General features: G+C 42.5%; 1 protein-coding gene and 1 long non-coding RNA gene across 5 annotated transcripts in view; one reads left to right on the forward strand and one right to left on the reverse strand.

The window, feature by feature from the left end:
- The window catches only part of si:dkey-181m9.8 (E3 ubiquitin-protein ligase RNF31), a 153,646-nt gene that overhangs the window by 100,296 nt on the left and 31,853 nt on the right, over nucleotides 1-21,497 (reverse strand). The gene's annotated exons all lie outside the window — the stretch shown is intronic.
- Nucleotides 10,710-21,497, forward strand: part of LOC134353768 (uncharacterized) — a 74,346-nt gene continuing 63,558 nt past the window's right edge. For both annotated transcript variants that reach the window (XR_010019674.1, XR_010019673.1), the window contains exons 1-2: nucleotides 10,710-10,792; nucleotides 10,891-10,958. This is a non-coding gene — a long non-coding RNA (uncharacterized LOC134353768). The remainder of the gene's footprint in view (nucleotides 10,793-10,890; nucleotides 10,959-21,497) is intronic.

Consider the following 21,497-nt stretch of genomic DNA (forward strand, 5'->3'; position numbering starts at 1 on the left):
CACAATACTAAGTCCCTTGACATTTCTTCATGATCTGTAGTAATGAGTTCAGTAGGTGGAGCACAGCGACCAGGTTTGCAGGAACCTGTTATAATAATTGACAAATCGTAAAAAAGACTGCAACTCTGACACATGCTTTGGGCTAGGAGCATCTACCACTCCTTGGATTTTCTCAGCACATTTGTGTAATACTTGTGTGTCAATGGTGTAACCACAGTATATGATGCTTGGTTTAAAGAACTCACACTTGTTGCATTGTGCTCTGAACCCATAATCTTCTAATTATTTTCACACTGTTTTGAGATTTTTGGGACATTCCTTGGCATCCTTACCCGTAATAATTATGCCATCCAGGTAACAGTAACTGCTTGGGCAGCCTTGTAAAACCTGATTCATAGCTTTCTGCCATGGTGCAAGTGAGGTACTACTCCAAAAATAAGCCTATTATAACAATAAAGCCCTTTGTGAGGGTTTATGATTAGAAACACCTTGGACTCTTCTTCCATCTTCATCTGTAAGTAAGTCTCAACTAAGTCCACTTTGCTGTGAACTTTTCCTCCAGAAAAGTTTTCAAAGATATCCTCTATCCTGGGCAGAGGGTATTGATCTACTTTCAGTACAGGGTTGATGTTAACCTTAAAATCACCACAGATCCTGAAATACCCATCCTTCTTGGATTTTGGAACTACTGGTGTTGCTATGTCCTCCACTCACCTTGAAAAGAACTTCTTCAGCCTCCATTTGATTTAGCTCACTGGCTACTTTATCACAGATGGTATAAGGAACCAGATAGGCTTTGTAAAACTTGGTTGTGGCATTTTCTTTTAATACTCTTTTCTCCTTGATATGCTTGAGTTTTCCAAGGCCATCCTTGAACACTACTGTGGCATCAACCAGTATTATGAATGTCATCCCCATAGGAGTTATCTTTTATCCAGTATAAGTTCTTAGTTAGATAGGCTTCATTTCAGTATCTTTGAAATGCCATTGACACTCATTTTGAGGAATGACAGACACAGCTGAGTCAGTGTCCAATTCCATTTTAATTAATTTGCTGTTCACTTCTGGTGTAAGCCATTTTGTTTGTCTCTTGTTAGTTTTCACATTGCACATCTCAAGGCTAGCAGTCCTGTGTCACTCTTACCATTATCAGATTTTTCATCAACAACATGGAGATGGAGGAAATGTGCTTTTTGAAGCTGCAACTCGATTTTTCTCTTCCCCTGCAGTCCATTTAAACTGGCATTGGTCTTATGTATGTGAGCCTCTACCACAATGGTAGCACAATTTGCTTGGCTAGGCAGGTTTCTGTTCAGACTTTGCAATTTTGTTCACATTCACTTTTATTCCTGACTGTAATTCAATTGTGTCTTTGGCTGCTGTTTCCATAAATACCGCAACTTCAACTGCTCTTTTAAATGTGAGTTGTGCTTCAGTTAGGAGCTCTTTTTGAACATTTTCTGCTAAAATTCCACAAATAAAGCGATCTCTCAGTGCATCATTAAGCCCATCACTGAACTGACAGTACTCAGACAATTTCTTCAATTCATCTGCATGAGCTGAAATGGACTCCCCTCCCATTTGATTCCACTTATCATAACCTAACGTGTTCTGTAATCAACAATGGTTTCTGTTCTAAATGTTCCTACATTACATTCATGATATCAGCAAAGTTCATTTCAGCTTGCTAGTTCATAGCAGTTAAACTTCCAAGCAAACTGTATGCTTTTCCAGCAATTATGATTAGCAAAACTCTCATTTACTTATCACTGACTATTTCATTTGCTTCATAATGCTTCTCAATTCATTTGGTATACATCAACCATTTATCTCTTGTGCAATCAAATGTGTCTATCTTTCCGCTATAGCCAGCCACTTCTGCTTTTTAAATGTATTGTAACTATCACTAGGTACTCCCCGTTTAGGAACCCCTGGCTGTTCCCATTGCTTGTTAACTTCACCCATTTTTTACCTTTTTTTAAAAAATTCAACCATTTCTCTCCCCTTCTGAAGAAACGTGTTGCATTTTTTTTAACTTGAATGCTTCTCTCACCTTGCAAAGAAATGTGCTGTGTTTCACATGAAAACAAGATCTGCTGTGCTACCTCACCAAAGGTATGATTTATCTTGTCCCCACCTATCACTACGTTGGTCTTCATATCCAGCACATTATTCTCCATAACTTCTGCCATCTTCGACAGGGTTCAACCACCAAACACATCTTTCCCTCCCTCCCATGTTTCACTTTCTGCGGGGATTTCTCCCTATACAACTCCCTGGTCCATTCGTCCCTCCCCACTGACTTCTGTCCAGATTCTTATCCTTGCAAGCGGAACAAGTGTCATACCTTTCCCTACACCTCCTGCCTCACTACCATTCAGGACCCTGACCAGTCCTTTCAGGTGAGGTGACACTTCATCAGTTTGTCTGTTGGGATCATCTACTGTAACCAGTATTGCCAGTGTGGCCTCCCGTATATTAATGTGACCCAACATAAATTGGGAGACCACTTCACTGAACCCCTACACTCCATCCACCAGGAAAAAATTGCATCTCCCAGTGGCCACCCATTTCAATTCTACTTCCCATTCCTATTCTGACACATCAGTCCATGTCTTCTTGTACTGCCGCGATGAGGTCACACTCGGGTTGGAGGAGCACCACCTTATATTCTGTCTGCGTAGCCTCCAACCTGATGGCATAAACATCAATCTCTTAAACTTCTGGTAATTGCCCTCCTCATCATCATTCCCCATTCCTGTTTCCCTCTCTCACCTGATCTCCGTACCTGCCCATCACCTCCCTCTGGTGCTCCTTCCCCTTCCCTTTCTTCGATGGACTTCTCCCCACTCCTATCAGATTTCCCCTCCCCCAGCCCTTTTTCTCTTTCACCAATCAACTTCCTAGCCCTTTACTTCAACCCTTCCCCTTCTCCCAGTTTCACCCATTACCTACCACATTGCACTTCTTCCTCCTCTTCCCCCACTTTCTTGTTCTGACTTCTTACCTTTTTTTTTCCAATCCTGATGAAGGGTCCTGGCCCAAAACATTGACAATATTAGTCAAATATGACTGAGATACTGAATACACTACAACAATAAAAGAGCAGATGGTAGATGTGCTAACTATATTTCACACCTGTCACCATGCTGGTGCATACAAATCAATAAGGTGCATGTGACACCATTACATACTGTATGTGACACAATAATATGATGCAGATCTTACCATAATGCCACATTGGTAACAATAACGATGCACGTGATAATCATATGCCACATGTGTTTCAATAGTGATTCACACGATGATAATATGGTGCACCTGTTGTCTTAACAAAGTGAATGACACAGCAATGACTCATGACTTAGCCCTATAACTCTGTTTTCCATTCCCCAGATTAGTTTAAAACCCCCAACAGCTCCAGCAAACCTGCCGAAAGGATAAACAAGGGAAAATCTGCAGATGCTGCAGCAACTCAGCAGGCCAGGCAGCATCTATGGAAAAGAGTACGGTCAATGTTTCGGGCTGAGACCCTTCAGCAGGACTGGAGAAAAAAAGGGATGAGGAATAGATTTAAAAGATGGGGGAGAGAAGAGAGAAATACAAGATGATAGGTGAAACTGGGAGGGGGAGGGATGGAGTAAAGAGCTGGGAAGTTGATTGGTGAAAGAGATACAAGGCTGGAGAAGGGGGAAATCTGATAAGAGAGGACAGAAGGTCATGGAAGAAAGAAATAGAGGGAGGAGCATCAGAGAGAGGTGATGGGTGGGCAAGGAGATAAGGTGAGAGAGGGAAAAGGGGATGGGGAATGGCGAAGCTGGAGGAGCTGGGGGGCATTACTGGAAGTTCAAGAAATCAGTATAAATGCCATCAGGTGGGAGACTACCCAGACAGAATATAAGGTGTTGTTCCTTCAACCTGAGTGTGGCTTCATCACAACAGTAGATTGCCACATCGGAATGGGAATGGGAAGTGGAATTAAAATAAGGGGCCTCTGGGAGATCCTGCTTCTTCAGGCGGATGGAGCATAGGTGCTCGGTGAAGCGGTCTCCCAATCTACACTGGGTCTCACCGATATACAGGAGGCTGCACCGGACCCAGTATATGACCCCAACAGACTCGCAGGTGAAGTGTCGCCTCATCTGAAAGGACTGTTTAGGACCCTGAATGGCAGTGAAGGAGGAGGTGTAGGGGTAACACACTGGGAGCACCAGACACATATGACCTCAAAAGGCTCACGGGCTATTGTCTGTTGGTTGCAATGAGGGATTTCACATACAAGATGGAAAGGATACTGGGCACACTTGTTCTAGTGCTCTGAAGAAACACATCCTTTCATACAGGTCATACCTTTCCTAGAAGAGATCCCAATGATCTAGAAATCTGAAACTTTGCCCCCAGCAGCAATTCCTCAGCCTTGCGCTTATCTGCCAAATCATCCTACTATTACCTTCACTGGCATGAGGCGCAGGCAGCAATCCAGTGCTTACAACCCTGGAAGTCCTGCTTCTCAGCTTTCTACCTAGCTGCCTATATTCTTTCTCCAGGACCTGCTCCCTTTTCCTACTTCTCTATGACTCCTTGAAATAAGTACAGTACAGAAACAGGCCCTTTGACCCATCTAGTCCATGCCAAAACAATTTAAGCTACCTACTCCAATTGACCTGCAGCAAGACCATTGCCCTCCATATTCCTACTATCAATGTACCTATCCAAACTTCTCTTAAATGTTGAATTTGAGCTTGCACGCATCCACTTGTGCTGGCAATTCATTCCACACTCTCACAATCCTCTGTGTGAAGAAGTTTCCCCTCAGTTCCCCTTAAATTTTTCACCTTTCACTCTTAACCCATGGCCTCTGGTTGTAGTCCTACCCAACTTCAATAGAGAAACGCGGCTTGCATTTATTCTATCTATATTGCTCATAATTGTGTATACCTCTCAAATCTCCGCTCAATCTTCTATGTTCAACAGAATACAGTCATAACCTATTAGAATAGATTATTAGATTATGAGGACACTCAGTCCTCCTTTATTGTCATTTAGAAATGCATGCATGCATTAAGAAATGATACAATGTTTCTCCAGAGCGATATCACAAAAAAACCAGGACAAACCAAAGACTAACACTGACAAGACCACATAATTATAACATATAGTTACAGCAGTGCAAAGCAATACCATAATTTGATAAAGAGCAGACCATGGGAACGATAAAAAAAATCTCAAAGTTCCAATCGACTCCCGATAGCAGGTGGCAGAAGGGAGAAACTCTCTCTGCCATAAACCAACAGGCACCAACAACTGTCGATGCATTGGAAGCACCCGACCACAGCTGACTCTGAGTCCGTCCGAAAACTTCGAGCCTCCAACCAGCCCTTTGACACCAAGCACCGGGCACCACCTCTGCAGAGCGCTTTGACCCCGTCCCGGCTGCCGAGCCAAAAGCAAAGCCGAGGACTCAATCTTTCCTTATAACCCAGGTCCTCCAGACCCAGCAATATCCTTGTAAATTTTCTCTGCAGTCTTTCAACCTTGTTTACATTTTTCTGGTAGGTAGGTGACCAAAGCTGCACACAATATTCCGGATTAGGCCTCAGCAATGTCTTATACAACTTCAACTTAACATCCCATCTTCTGTACTCAATATATAGATTCATGAAGGCCAATGTGCCAAAAGCTTTCTTACAACCCTATCTACCTGTGATGCCACTTTCAACAAATTCCCTCTATTCCTAGATTCTTTTATTCTACCACACCCCTCAGTGCCCCGACATTCATAAGACCTACCCTGGTTGGTCTTACTGAGTGGAAAACCTCACACTTGTCTCCATGAAATTCCATCTTCCATTTTTCCAGCTAATGCAGATCCCCCTGCAAGCCATGATAGCCTTCCTCACTGTCCACTACACACCCAGTCATGGTGTTATCCACAAATTTGTTAATCCACTTATCAACATTATCATCTAGATCGTTGATATAGTTGGCAAACAACAAAGGACCCAACACCAGTCCCTGCAACACACCACTAGTTGATACGTACCACAATTTCCAGCTGCTCAGTCCTATGCTTTAGAATGCTGTGGACATCTGAGATGTCCCTGATGGTGGTATCCTGGGGACAGCATAGCATTCTCAAGTCTTTTTTATAATCACATCTATGAAATCCCCTATCACTACTGCCCGCTCACTTCTCCCCTTCATTTCTGAGCCACAGAGACAACTTAGTGCTACAGACCAGGTCGATCAGGTTGACTTGGCTTCAGCCTGGTAGGTTGTCCCCTGCACCCCCCCTCCCCCACGGTATCCAAACTGGTATACTTATTATTGAGGGGAATGGCCAAAATTACTGCCTCTCCTAACAGCCACCTGGATATCCAGGTACCCGCCTCCTGCAACTTACTTAGCTGTAGCTCCTATCTGTCAGCTCATCATTCTCCCAGATTTAGTTACCAGAGTTTCCACATCTCACACGAACAACACACCAATAACCGCGGCCCCATTCTAACCACATTAGTTACAGTATATGCTAGTAGACAAAGAAAGAGATAAAAACTTACTAGAAACTTACTTAGAGCCTCCGTTTGTTCTCGCCCAAGCCTATTGAGCCAAAGTCTGCCACTCTGACACTGTCCTCTCCAACAATGGCTACCCCTACAATGGATGCTCCACTTATATCTTGCTTCTTTTTAGTGGCCTTTGCCATTTTCCAGATGTGGCAGTATGGAGTGGAAGGCAAAGGTTATGGCATCTGTATGAACCGATTTGAGGAAGAATGATTCATTCATATCATTCAAATATATTCAAATCATTCATTGATATATTCATGGCTCTGCTATTGTCAGGAGGGGGATTGACTCAAGTGCAGTTAACAGCCCTGTGTCTATGGAAGTGCTTATATAAGTATTGTATACATATCTTAATAAGGTAATTTATTTCTTCAGAGCACTGCAACAAGTATGCCCGGTATCCTTTCCATCTTGATTGTGAAATCTCTCATTGTAACCAATAGACAGCTAAGAGAGCAAAAAAAAACAGGACTCTCTCCTTCATATTATCACATCAGATCCTCTGATCTCATGACATGTACAGACTCAAGTTACTAGAAAGTGCATCACATAGGCACATTTTAAATTGAAAGCTGAAAAGAGATTGAGAGATACGATTGCTTGATCTGTGTGGGATAGAATTGAATCCTTTTTTTGTACGGTGACATCAGTAAGTGTGCAATAGGTGTTGAACCTCATTGTTGCAATGTTGAAGTGAACATTCAGTACTTTGCAATGAATCGGGAGAAAGAAGGATGTCCTGATCATAAATCAATGAGAAGGCCTTACTAGAGCTTTACAGGACACTGTACATTCTTCTCTAATGGATTGAGTTCAACAGTTTCTGAGAGATATTACGTAATTATTATGTGCTACACAGCAGATCTGAGGCTGTAAATAGAGATGGTTTATAGCTAGTTCTCCACTTAGTCTGTGAAATTGCTTCGTGGTCCTCTTCACTCATGAAGGCAGCTGAGCCTGAAACAGTGAAGTCAGTCATTCTGCTACATCAAATCAAATTCAGATTTAATTATCATCCAATCGTCCATGAATACAGCCAAACAAAACAGTGTTCCTCTGGGGCCAAGGTGCAAAACATATACAGCACATTCAAACATATATTTGACATTGCTACTGCAATGCTAATGTGGCAATAAATGCATCAACACGACTGGAATGCAACATCAAGCCTCAAAGAGCTGTAGACATTAAAGGGCCTTCTGTAACCTGAGACACTGTCAAAGTGCCCAATATGCTGAAAACTTTGATGGGTCTCTGAAGGGTCTGATGAGTTCTAGTTTCTTTGGGTATTGGGTATCCAACCAGCCCAATAATTCCTATGAATTTCTACCACTGATACATGATGTCCAATTATCAATCAAATTTGCAGGGTTCCTGTGTCTATTTCACTATTCCCACTGAAAGATAATCCAATTCATGTCTCTATATGAAGGCAAAGGCATAAAGTGACATCACTCTATGAGCTCATTCTGTGGCAGATAAGCACACCATTAGAGGGCTTCAACCCAAAAAATCAATAGTTCCTTTCTTCCCATAGACCTGCTCGACCCGCTGAGTCCCTGCAACAGATTACACACACACACACACAAACACACACACACACACACACACACACACACACACACACACACAAACACACACACGCACACACACACACAAACACACACACACACACACACACACACAAACACACACACACACACACACACACACACACACACACACGCCACGCGTGCATGGCATGTCAATCGTTGTCTCTGCTCCTGCTTGACGGTTCAAGTAAAATTTAAACGCGGCAAGCAAAATTTCTGGATAGCTAGTAATATTAAAAATAAGTTTCCACAGCTCAAGGAGAAAGCAAAGTTGATCTTAATTAGATTTCTCACCTCTTATCTAGCTGAATGTGGTTTTAGTCAAGCTGTTCACCTGCTAACAAAAGCTCATAACCATCTTGATGTTGTGAAAAGAGGTGATATTTTCATTATATTTAATCAACTTGCAACCAAATATTTAAAACCTCGCTATATTGTATCAGTCATAAGGATCTCACAAAATACCCGAAGTAACCATATTAATATTAATGTATTGGATGTCCAGTCCCTATATACTTCCATCCCCCATCAGGAAGGTCTCAAAGCTCTCCGCTTCTTTTTGGATTCCAGACCTAACCAGTTCCCCTCTACCACCACTCTGCTCTGTCTAGTGGAGTTAGACCTTACCCTGAATAATTTCTCTTTTGGCTCCTCCCACTTCCTCCAGACTAAAGGTGTAGCTATGGGCACCCATATGGGTCCTAGCTATGCATGCCTTTTTGTTCGCTTTGTGGAACAATCTATGTTCCAAACTTATTCTGGTATCTGTCCCCCACTTTTCCTTCGCTACATCGATGACTGCATTGGCGCTGCTTCCTGCACGCATGCTGAGCTCGTTGACTTCCTTAACTTTTCCTCCATTGTTCACCCTGCCCTCAAGTTTACCTGATCCATTTCCGACACTTCCCTCCCCTTTCTAGATCTTTCTGTCTCTATTTCTGGAGACAGCTTATCTACTGATGTCTACCATAAGCCTACTGACTCTCACAGCTATCTGGACGATTCCTCTTCTCACCCTGTTTCTTGCAAAAATGCCACCCCCTTCTCGCAATTCCTCCGTCTCCGCCACATCTGCTCTCAAGATGAGGCTTTTCATTCCAGGACAAGGGAGATGTCCTCCTTTTTTAAAGAAAGGGGCTTCCCTTCCTCCACCATCAACTCTGCTCTCAAACGCATCTCCCCCATTTCATGCACATCTGCTCTCAATCCATCCTCCCACCACCCCACTAGGAATAGGGTTCCCCTTGTCCTCACCTACCACCCCACCAGCTTCTGGGGCCAAAATATAATTCTCCGTAACTTCCGCCACCTCCAACGGGATCCCACCACTAAACACATCTTTCCCTCCCCTCCCCCCCCGCTTTCTGCAGGGATTGCTCCCTACGCGACTCCTTTGTCCATTCGTCCCCCCCTCATCCCTCCCCACGATCTCCCTCTTGGCACTTGTCCTTGTAAGAGCGACAAGCGCTACATATGCCCTTACACTTCCTCCCTCACTACCATTAAGGGTCCCAGACAGTCCTTTTAGGTGAGGCGACACTTCACCTGTGAGTTGGCTGGGGTGATATACTGTGTCCGATGCTCCGGATGTGGCCTTCTATATATTGGCGAGACCCGACGCAGACTGGGAGATCGTTTCGCTGAACACCTATGCTCTCTCCACCAGAGAAAGCAGGATCTCCCAGTGGCCACACATTTTAATTCCATGTCCCATTCCCATTCTGATATGTCTATCCACGGCCTCCTCTACTGTAAAGATGAAGCCACACTCAGGTTGGAGGAACAACACCTTATATTCCGTCTGGGTAGCCTCCAACCTGATGGCATGAACATTGACTTCTCAAACTTCCGCTAATGCCCCACCTCCCCCTCGTACCCCATCTGTTATTTATTTATATACACACATTCTTTTTCTCTCTCTCCTTTTCCTCCCTCTGTCCCCCTCACCATACCCCTTGCCCGTCCTCTGGTTTTCCTCCCCCTCCCCCTTTTCTTTCTCCCTAGGCCTCCAGTCCCATGATCCTCCCATATCCCTTTTGCCAATCAACTGTCCAGCTCTTGGCTCCATCCCTCCCCCTCCTGCCTTCTCCTATCGTTTTGGATCTCCCCCTCCCCCTCTCACTTTCAAATCTCTTACTAGCTCTTCTTTTAGTTAGCCCTGACGAAGGGTCTCGGCCCGAAACGTCGACTGCACCTCTTCGTAGAGATGCTGCCTGGCCTGCTGCATTCACCAGCAACTTTGATGTGTGTTGCTTGAAATTCCAGCATCTGTAGATTTCCTCGTGTAACCATATTAAGTACTCCTTTGTTGCTGGATAGGAGAATATTAAATATATTATAAATAAAGTATCCTATTCAGAGCTTTGAAGTAGTTTTATTTTTTATGTACACCTGTTACATTATATTTTATATAAAATGTAACCAGGTGACCGTTGGATCTTATTCAGTATTGTTAAAAGTGTACTTAGGCATCCATCCAAGTAATGCTAGAATAGTTGTCTGTGCCTTTAAGGGAGACGGTGATGTCATTATGCACGCGCGGGATAGTGGGGAGACCATTTTGCTTTCTGCTGAAGACATGGTAGGGCATTGGAATAGAGTTCCTCCCGAGGCTGGGCATGGTGAGGAAAGGTGAGCATTAATTGACAATATCCATGTGAATTCATTTATGCTTGTTGGCGGATCGAGAATATTGGTAATTTGACATGTCTTACATGTGGATGCTTTAGATTTTCATGAGTGAAGAAATCAACGTTGGGTAGCGTGGCTTATACCAAGTTCCTCACCATCCAAGTAGGTCAGTCTTCCTGTAATTTAACTACCAGGTAATACCTTGTAAAAGTTGTGCCAAAGTGTATCTTTTGTCTAACTTTATTGAATCGGGACTGATTGTGCATGTAACCGCGTAACGTGAATGTTTAGTTTCTGTTCCCAAGTTCAGCACGTGTGTACGTCTTAGATGAGATGTATTCGCCTACATTTTTCGCTGTTATGTATAAGTTGCAGGGTGGGTGGGATTCTAATGTTCTTTGTATTGTGTTCCTTCAGGATTGCCACTACCGTATTAGTACCGTATTAGTTCTGGTATTTTTTATACTGCATACGCAATTCTGTCCATACACAAGGGTGTGGATCGAAAGTTAAACTGAGATTGTAAGGGTAAGAACTGGTTGTAAATTCATTCGTTTTGTTTTGCAACCCTCTTCTGGCATTTAAACATCGAAAACTGATAAAGGAATTAAAACCTGAAAAATGAATTTGTTGTCCTGAGTGTGTACTTTTCCCCAGGCTACAAAAATAATACTTATAACCTGTTAAAATGTAAGTATCAACTGTATATTAGAATAATGAGTACAGTGAACCAAAAAAAACTCTAGCAACTAATGGAGACTCAAAAAGGTTATTGAAAGTGGGCCACAAGCAGAAAAAGGTTGAGAACCACTGAGTTAAGTTTCTTTATGGCCACTTGGTGTCAGGAAAGAGCTACCACTAACATTGTCATTAATCAGATGACTACACTTATTGTCCATTTATTGGGTGCAAAGTTCAAAGTAAATTTATTATCAAAGTATATATATGTCATGGTATACGACCTGGAGATTTATTTTCTTGGGGATAGTCACAGTAAATACGAAGAAAAACAATAGAATCAATGAAAGACTGCACACAAAACGGAGAATCAATCAATGTGCACAAGACAAAAAACTGTGAAAATTAAAAAAGACAATAATAAATAAATAAACCAACAATGAATATTGGGAACCATGAGATGAAGGGTCCTTGAAAGTGAGTCCAGAGGTTTTGGGAACAATTCAATATTGGGGGCGGCGGGGGGGGAAGTTGAATGAAGTAATCGCACTGGCTCAAGAGCCTGATGGTTGAGAGGCAATATCAATTGCTGAAGGTGGTAGGGTTGGAGCTGAGGCTCCATTACCTCCCTCCTGATGGCAGTGGTGAGAAGAAAGCATGGCCTGAATGGTGTGGGTCTTTGATGATGGATGATGCGTTCCTACTACAGTTCTCCATGTAGATGTGCTCAGTGGTGGGGAGGGCTTTACCTGTGATGGCCTGGGCTGTATCCATTACTTTTTATAGGCTTTTCCATTCAAGGGCCTTGGTGCTCTATACTAGACCATGATGCAAACAGTCAATACACTCCACACCACAAATCTATAGAAGCTTGTCAAAATTTTAGATAACATGCTGAATTTTCACAAACTTGTAAGAAAACAGAGGTGCTGCGTGCTTTCTTTGTAACACCAGTACAAATGCAAATATCTAATCAGCCAATCATGTGATAGCAACTCAATGCAATAAAGTTTCAATTGTTTTTCAGAACAAACACCATAATGGGGAAGAAATGTGAGCTATATGACTTTGACCAAATCACTTGTGCCACAAAGTGATTTCATTACTTCATTGGTTTCAGTTTCCCTTGGGTTGTCACACACAACAGTCTCTAGAGTTTCCAGAGAATAGTGGGAAAATTTTTAAAAATTTACAGTGTGCAGCAGTTCTGTGTGCAAAAATGCCTCATAAATGAGAGAGGTCAGAGGATAATGGTCAGACTGGTTCAAGCTAACAGGAAGGTGGCAGTAACTCAAATAGCCATGCATTACAACAGCAGTGTGCTGAAGAGCATCTCTGAACATATAACACATCGAAACATGAAGTGGATGGGCTACAGCAGCAGAAGACCATGAACATACACTCAGTAGTCACTTTATTATGTACAGAAGGTACCTAATAATGTGGCCATTGAGTGTACGTAGGGAATGGAGAGATATGGATCATGCATAGCCAGAAGAGATTTAGTTTAATTTGGCATCATGTTCAGCACAGACACTATAGGCCAAAGGGCCTGTGTCTGTACTGTGTTGTTCTATTTTCTATTTATTTTTTGTTTCTTGACCACTGCAATTTTTGTACAACTACCTTTAAAATTAAAGGTACTTAATTTTTTTCCTGCTATTTTAAATAATCATCATTTTTATTTAGTTTCGTTCACCAGCAACTTTGATGTGTGTTGTTTTTATTTAGTCTTTATTTTCCAGTGTCTGGACAGGTTCGCATCTTCTGGACCCACAAAAATGAAAGAGACAAGGGTTTTGATGAAGCTTAGGAATAGGTGGATTTTGTTGAAGCTTTTGAAAGCTATGGAAAACGTAAAGAGGTGAAAAAATTGGGGATGGAATCCCTAAAGTGCCAAGTGTTTGCAATCCTCTCACCAGAGCTCTTATACAAAGTTGACTCGTTAGCTAACTCAGTGAACAGCCACGTGATTCAGTGGTGAGGATCCCACCTTCCAGAAGCAACGCTCATCTAGTGTGGTATGATTTGGGTTTAACCAAACAGGAAAATTGAATGGTCTGGGAAGGAACAATGATTGTCGTGAATGCTGTGTAAATACTGCCCCATGCAAAGTTATCATTCACCAGAAAAATAACAGATTGTACACCAGCATAAAATTACAAAGGAAATATATTTACCAATATTTCAACTTTAACAAATAGTTAACAGAAAAAAAGAAAAGGAAAATAAAAGAGCCCATTGCAGTTAAACCAGACTAAATGTGCACTTAAACATTGGCGCTCATTTCTGGAGCAGTTGGATGTATCACTTTACTCATGTGCTGAACCCATGTTGTGCATGAAAAACAGCAGCCACGGTTTGAACTTTCCTCAAAGACCACCTCAAATGAACTGACTAACTCAGGAGGATTAGCACTTCCTCCTTGGAACCATTTGTCTGTACAAAGCACTGCTTACAATGAGGTTGTTCCTTCGACCAGCATTCTGCGGGCATTTTCCCTTAAGTTTCACTCCGCAGTTCCTGCCAAAAGACCGCAAATCAGACTTCTGTCCTTCAGAACTCTGATCCCACCCTGCTCTCTCGAATCTTCTATCTGATCTCACTGGGCAGAAAGTTACAGCAGTCCCACGACAAACCCAGTTGTCTGACACAAAATTCCTAAGTTGGACAAAATGACTGAAGCCAAAGCACTCTTACTAACAGGACACACAGCTTTTGCAGAAAACTGCTAAAATTAAAGTACCTAACAGCATAGCAGTAGAAATCTTAATTAGGGCATTACATGTAATTATCAAAACTCTTGTTACCAGTGGAAAAATAACGGGACAAAAATGACAGATAGGAGGTCAGTTTGGGAAGTGCAGGGTAGCACATAGAGGAGATTGTAGACTTTGGGTAGAATATTTGTAAACTAATGCAAAGGAATTTTGAAACTAGTACACTGGGGGAAAACATACGGCAGATGACAGGTAATCAAGTAGTGCGTAATGCCAGAATGGTTGCAGATGTTGGAATTGTGATTGTCAGTGAAACAGTGTTAGTGAAGTCATCTCTGCAAGTGGCAAAAGATGAGAAAAAAGATTTTGGGAAGTGTAAGGAAAGGTGGAAGTATTTCAGAGGTAAATGTTGTTGCTTTAGACCATCCACACGGTATAAATTTCAATACATTTGAAAGAGATTATTCAATGACAGCTTTCAATGAGTCCTAAGGAGTTAAGTGTTAAGTTGGATCTAAGAGATCTAGCATATACTGTTACCTATCTATATTTTGTTTGTAGTAGCAGAGAGGTGATGCTCTGATTAGGATTAAAATGGATGTTAAACTTGTACTTCAACTGATGTTACTGAGATACAAGAACATGAGGACTTGCTGCAGGAGAAGTTGCAGACATGTGAATGAAGCACTTGCCGAGTGGGCAGTCTAGTCTGCAGGAGAATGGAAGTGTGAGTGGATGTTGCTGCAGGTAATGTACAGAGCATGGTTTCAGAAGATGTGGAAATTACAATGGCATAAGAGGGTAAGTGGCCAAAGATGACGGGAAAGAGACACTAGCAGGAAGGACAGCAGAGCAGAAATGGCAGGAGTTTCTTCAAAAAATGAGGGAAGTGCAAGGCAGATATATTCCAAATAAGAAGAAATTTTCGAATGGAAGAGGGACACCCCCGTGGCTGACAAGTGAAGTCAGAGCCAAAGTAAAAGCAAAAGAGAAGGCATACAAGGAAGCCAAAGCTAGTGGGAAGATAGAGGATTGGAAGCTTTTAAAAACTTGCAGAAGGAAACTAAGGTCATTAGGAAGGAAAAGATGAATTATGAAAGGAAATTGGCGACTAATATCAAAGAAGATACTAAAAGCTTTTTTAAGTATATAAAGGTTAGAGAGTTGAGGGTAGATATAGGACCAATAAAAAATGATGCTGGAGATATTGTATTGAGAGATGTAGAGATGGTAGAGGAACTGAATGCGTATTTTGCATCAGTCTTCACATGAAAAACATCTGCACTATACTAGACATTCAAGGGTGTCAGGGAAGTGAAGTATGTGCAGTGTAAATTAAGACTGAGAAGGTACTCGGGAAGTTTAATGGTCTGAGGGTGGATAAATCTCTTGGGGTTGATGGAATTTATCCTTGGATTCTGAAGGAAGTAGCTGGAGAGATTGCAGAGGCATTAACAATGATCCTTCAAGAATCGATAGATTCTGGCATTGTAATGGATGACTGGAAAATTGCAAATGTTACTCTGCTATTTAAGAAGGGTGTGAGGCAGCAGAAAGGAAACTATAGACCTGTTAGCCTGACATCAGTGATTGGGAAGTTGTTGGAATCGATTGTTACATGATAGGGGAGCCTAGGACAAGAGAGTACGACTTCAGGACTGAAGGACATCCATTTAGAACAGAGATGTGGGGAAATCACTTTAGTCAGAGGGTGGTAAATCTGTGAAATTTGTTGCTACGGGCGGCTGTGGAGGCCAATTCAATGGCTGCATTTAAGGCAGAGATAAATAGGTTCTTGATTAGTCAAGGCATCAAAGAGTATGGGGAGAAGGCAGAGGAGTAGGGATGACTGGAAGAATTGGATCGGCCCATGGTTGAATGGCAGAGCAGACTTGATGGGCAGAATGGCCTACTTCTATCATGGAAAATAACTTTGCCATACCTAATCTGTTCAGGCCTTTTAACATTCAGAACGTTTCTATGAGATCCCCCCTCATTCTCCTGAACTCCAGGGAATACAACCCAAGAGCTGCCAGATGTTCCTCATCCTGGAATCATTCTCATCAATCTTCTCTAAACCCTCTCCAATGTCAGTATATCCTTTCTAAAATAAGAAATCCAAAACTGCACACAATACTCCAAGTATGGTCTCTCGAGTGCCTTATAGAGCTGCAACATCACATCCCTACTCTTGTATTCTATGCCTCTGGAAATGAAAGCCAACATTGCATTTGCCTTTGCACCACTGACTCAGCCTGGAGGTTAACCTTTATGGTATCCTGCACAAGGACTCCCAAGCCCCTTTAAATCTCTACATTTTGAGTTCTCTCCGCATCTAAATAATAGTCTGCCTGTTTATTTCTTCCATGAAAGTGCATGACCATACACATTCCAACATTTTAAATGAATGGTCCTTTATTTTGTAGCTATTTCTCTTGCTTGAGACCCTCCCACAACTGACAACATCTCAAACCTATCCTGTCATGCCCCTTTAGAATCCCAGTTTGGCAAAAGAATAAATCAGGGAAGGTAGTGCACCTGTGGCTGACAAGGGAAATTAGGGATAGTATCGATTCCAAAGAAAAAGCATATAAATTAGCCAGAAAAAGCAGCTCACCTGAGGACTGGGAGAAATTCAAAGTCCAGCAGAGGAGGACAAAGGGCTTAATTAGCAAACGGAAAAAAGATTATGAGAGAAAACTGGCAGGGAACATAAAAACTGACTGTAAAAGCTTTTATAGATATGTGAAAAGAAAAAGATTCGTTGACAAATGTAGGTCCCCTACAGACAGAAACAGGTGAATTGATTATGGGGAGCAAGGACATGACAGACCAATTAAATAACTACTTTGGTTCTGTCTTCACTAAGGAGGACATAAATAATCTTCCAGAAATAGTAGGGGACAAAGGGTCTAGTGAGATGGAGGAACTGGGGGAAATATATGTTAGTAGGGAAGTGGTGTTAGGTAAATTGAAGGGATTAAGGGCAGATAAATCCCTAGGGCCAGATGGTCTACATCCCAGAGTGCTTAAGGAAGTAGCCCAAGAAATAGTGGAAGCATTAGTGATAATTTTTCAAAACTCTTTAGATTCTGGACTAGTTCCTGAGGATTGGAGACTGGCAGATATTACCCCACTTTTTAAAAAATGAGGGAGAGAGAAACCGGGGAATTATAGACCGGTTAGCCTAACGTCGGTGGTGGGGAAAATGCTACAGTCAGTTGTCAAGGATGTGATTACAGCACATTTGGAAAGTGGTGAAATCATTGAACAAAGTCAGCATGAATTTGTGAAAGGAAAATCATGTCTGACGAATCTCATAGAATTTTTTGAGGATGTAACTAGTAGAGTGGATAGGGGAGAACCAGTGGAGGTGGTATATTTGGATTTTCAAAAGGCTTTTGACAAGGTCCCAAACAGGAGATTAGTGTGCAAACTTAAAGCACACGGTGTTGGGGGTAAGGTATTGATGTGGATAGGGAATTTGTTGGCAGACAGGAAGCAAAGAGTGGGAATAAATGGGACCTTTTCAGAATGGCAGACAGTGACTGGTGGGGTACCGCAACGCTCAGTGCTGGGACCCCAGTTGTTTACAATATATATTAATGACTTAGATGAGGGAATTAAATGCAGCATCTCCAAGTTTGCGGATGACACGAAGCTGGGCGGCAGTGTTAGCTGTGAGGAGGATGCTAAGAGGATGCAGGGTGACCTGGATCGGTGGGAGTTGTGTACAGGCCACCTAACAGTAGTAGTGAGGTCGGAGATGGTATTAAACAGGAAATTAGAAATGTGTGCAATAAAGGAACAGCAGTTATAATGGGTGACTTCAATCTACATGTAGATTGGGTGAATCAAATTGGTAAAGGTGCTGAGGAAGAGGATTTCTTGGAATGTATGCAGGATGGTTTTTTGAACCAACATGTCGAGGAATCAACTAGAGAGCAGGCTATTCTAGACTGGGTTTTGAGCAATGAGGAAGGGTTAATTAGCGATCTTGTCGTGAGAGGCCCCTTGGGTAAGAGTGACCATAATATGGTGGAATTCTTCATTAAGATGGAGAGTGACATAGTTAATTCAGAAACAAAGGTTCTGAACTTAAAGAGGGGTAACTTTAAAGGTATAAGACGTGAATTAGCTAAGATAGACTGGCAAATGACACTTAAAGGATTGACGGTGGATATGCAATGGCAAGCATTTAAAGGTTGCATGGATGAACTACAACAATTGTTCATCCCAGTTTGGAAAAAGAATAAATCAAGGAGGGTAGTGCACCCGTGGCTGACAAGAGAAATTAGGGATAGTATCAATTCCAAAGAAGAAGCATACAAATTAGCCAGAGAAAGTGGCTCACCTGAGGACTGGGAGAAATTCAGAGTTCAGCAGAGGAGGACAAAGGGCTTAATTAGGAAGGGGAAAAAAGATTATGAGAGAAAACTGGCAGGGAACATAAAAACTGACTGTAAAAGCTTTTATAGATATGTAAAAAGGAAAAGACTGGTAAAGACAAATGTAGGTCCCCTGCAGACAGAAACAGGTGAATTGATTATGGGGAGCAAGGACATGGCAGACCAATTGAATAATTACTTTGGTTCTGTCTTCACTAAGGAGGACATAAATAATCTTCCAGAAATAGTAGGGGACAGAGGGTCCAGTGAAATGGAGGAACTGAGCGAAATACAGGTTAGTAGGGAAGTGGTGTTAGGTAAATTGAAGGGATTGAAGGCAGATAAATCCCAGGGCCAGATGGTCTGCATCCTAGAGTGCTTAAGGAAGTAGGCCAAGAAATAGTGGATGCATTAGTGATAATTTTTCAAAACTCATTAGATTCTGGACTAGTTCCTGAGGATTGGAGGGTGGCTAATGTAACCCCACTTTTTAAAAAAGGAGGGAGAGAGAAACCGGGGAATTATAGACCGGTTAGCCTAACGTCGGTGGTGGAGAAACTGCTGGATCAGTTATCAAGGATGTGATTACAGCACATTTGGAAAGCGGTGAAATCATCGGACAAAGTCAGCATGGATTTGTGAAAGGAAAATCATGTCTGACGAATCTCATAGAATTTTTTGAGGATGTAACTAGTAGAGTGGATAGGGGAGAACCAGTGGATGTGGTATATTTGGATTTTCAAAAGGTCCCACACAGGAGATTAGTGTGCAAACTTAAAGCACACGGTATTGGGGGTAAGGTATTGATGTGGATGGAGAACTGGTTAGCAGACAGGAAGCAAAGAGTGGGAATAAACGGGACCTTTTCAGAATGGCAGGCGGTGACTAGTGGGGTACTGCAAGGCTCAGTGCTGGGACCCCAGTTGTTTACAATATATATTAATGACTTGGATGAGGGAATTAAATGCAGCATCTCCAAGTTTGCAGATGACACGAAGCTGGGTGGCAGTGTTAGCTGTGAGGAGGATGCTAAGAGGATGCAGGGTGACTTGGATAGGTTGGGTGAGTGGGCAAATTCATGGCAGATGCAATTTAATGTGGATAAATGTGAAGTTATCCACTTTGGTGGCAAAAATAGGAAAACAGATTATTATCTGAATGGTGGCCGATTAGGAAAAGGGGAGGTGCAACGAGACCTGGGTGTCATTATACACCAGTCATTGAAAGTGGGCATGCAGATACAGCAGGCGGTGAAAAAGGCGAATGGTATGCTGGCATTTATAGCGAGAGGATTCGAGTACAGAAGCAGGGAGGTACTACTGCAGTTGTACAAGGCCTTGGTGAGACCGCACCTGGAGTATTGTGTGCAGTTTTGGTCCCCTAATCTGAAGAAAGACATCCTTGCCATAGAGGGAGTACAAAGAAGGTTCACCAGATTGATTCCTGGAATAGCAGGACTTTCATATGAAGAAAGACTGGATGAACTGGGCTTGTACTCGTTGGAATTTAGAAGATTGAGGGGGGATCTGATTGAAACGTATAAAATCCTAAAGGGATTGGACAGGCTAGATGCAGGAAGATTGTTCCTGATGTTGGGGAAGTCCAGAACGAGGGGCCACAGTTTGAGGATAGAGGGGAAGCCTTTTAGGACCGAGATTAGGAAAAACTTCTTCACACAGAGAGTGGTGAATCTGTGGAATTTTCTGCCACAGGAAACAGTTGAGGCCAGTTCATTGGCTATATTTAAGAGGGAGTTAGATATGGCCCTTGTGGCTATGGGGGTCAGGGGGTATGGAGGGAAGGCTGGGGCGGGGTTCTGAGTTGGATGATCAGCCATGATCATAATAAATGGCGGTGCAGGCTCGAAGGGCCGAATGGCCTACTCCTGCACCTATTTTCTATGTTTCTATGTTTCTATGTTAGGTGAGTGGGCAAAGTCATGGCAGATGCAATTTAATGTGGATAAATGTGAGGTTATCCACTTTGGTGGCAAAAACAGGAAAACAGATTATTATCTGAATGGTGGCCGATTAGGAAAAGGGGAGGTGCAACGAGACCTGAGTGTCGTTATATACCAGTCATTGAAAGTGAGCATGCAGGTACAGCAGGTGGCGAAAAAGGCGAATGGTATGCTGGCATTCATAGAAAGAGGATTTGAGTACAGGAGCAGGGAGGTACAACTGCAGTTGTACAAGGCCTTGGTGAGACCACACCTGGAGTATTGTGTGCAGTTTTGGTCCCCTAATCTGAGGAAAGACATTCTTGCCATAGAAGGAGTACAAAGAAGGTTCACCAGATTGATTCCTGGGATGGCAGGACTTTCATATGATGAAAGACTGGATCGACTAGGCTTATACTCGTTGGAATTTAGAAGATTGAGGGGGGATCTTATTGAAATGTATAAAATCCTAAAGGGATTGGACAGGCTAGATGCAGGAAGATTGTTCCCGATGTTGGGGAAGTCCAGTACGAGAGGTCACAGTTTGAGGATAAAGGGGAAGCCTTTTAGGACCGAGATTAGGAAAAACTTCTTCACACAGAGAGTGGTGATCCTGTGGAATTCTCTGCCACAGGAAACAGTTGAGGCCAGTTCATTGGCTATATTTAAGAGGGAGTTAGATATGGCCCTTGTGGCTAAAGGGATCAGTGGGTATGGAGGGAAGGCTCGTACAGGGTTCTGAGTTGGATGATCAGCCATGATCATACTGAATGGCGGTGCAGGCTCGAAGGGCCGAATGGCCTACTCCTGCACCTATTTTCTATGTTTCTATGTTTCTATATGCTTATATAAAGTCACTCCTCATTCTTCTAAACTCTATGGAGTACAGATCCAAACCTTCTAGTATCTCTTGATACAGCAACCCTCTTTGGCAGGAATTGGCCCAATGAATCCTCTTTATGTTGCCTCTGATGTCCTTT

Source organism: Mobula hypostoma, chromosome 1, assembly GCF_963921235.1.
Source record: "Mobula hypostoma chromosome 1, sMobHyp1.1, whole genome shotgun sequence".
NCBI classification, from domain to species: Eukaryota; Metazoa; Chordata; class Chondrichthyes; order Myliobatiformes; family Myliobatidae; genus Mobula; species Mobula hypostoma.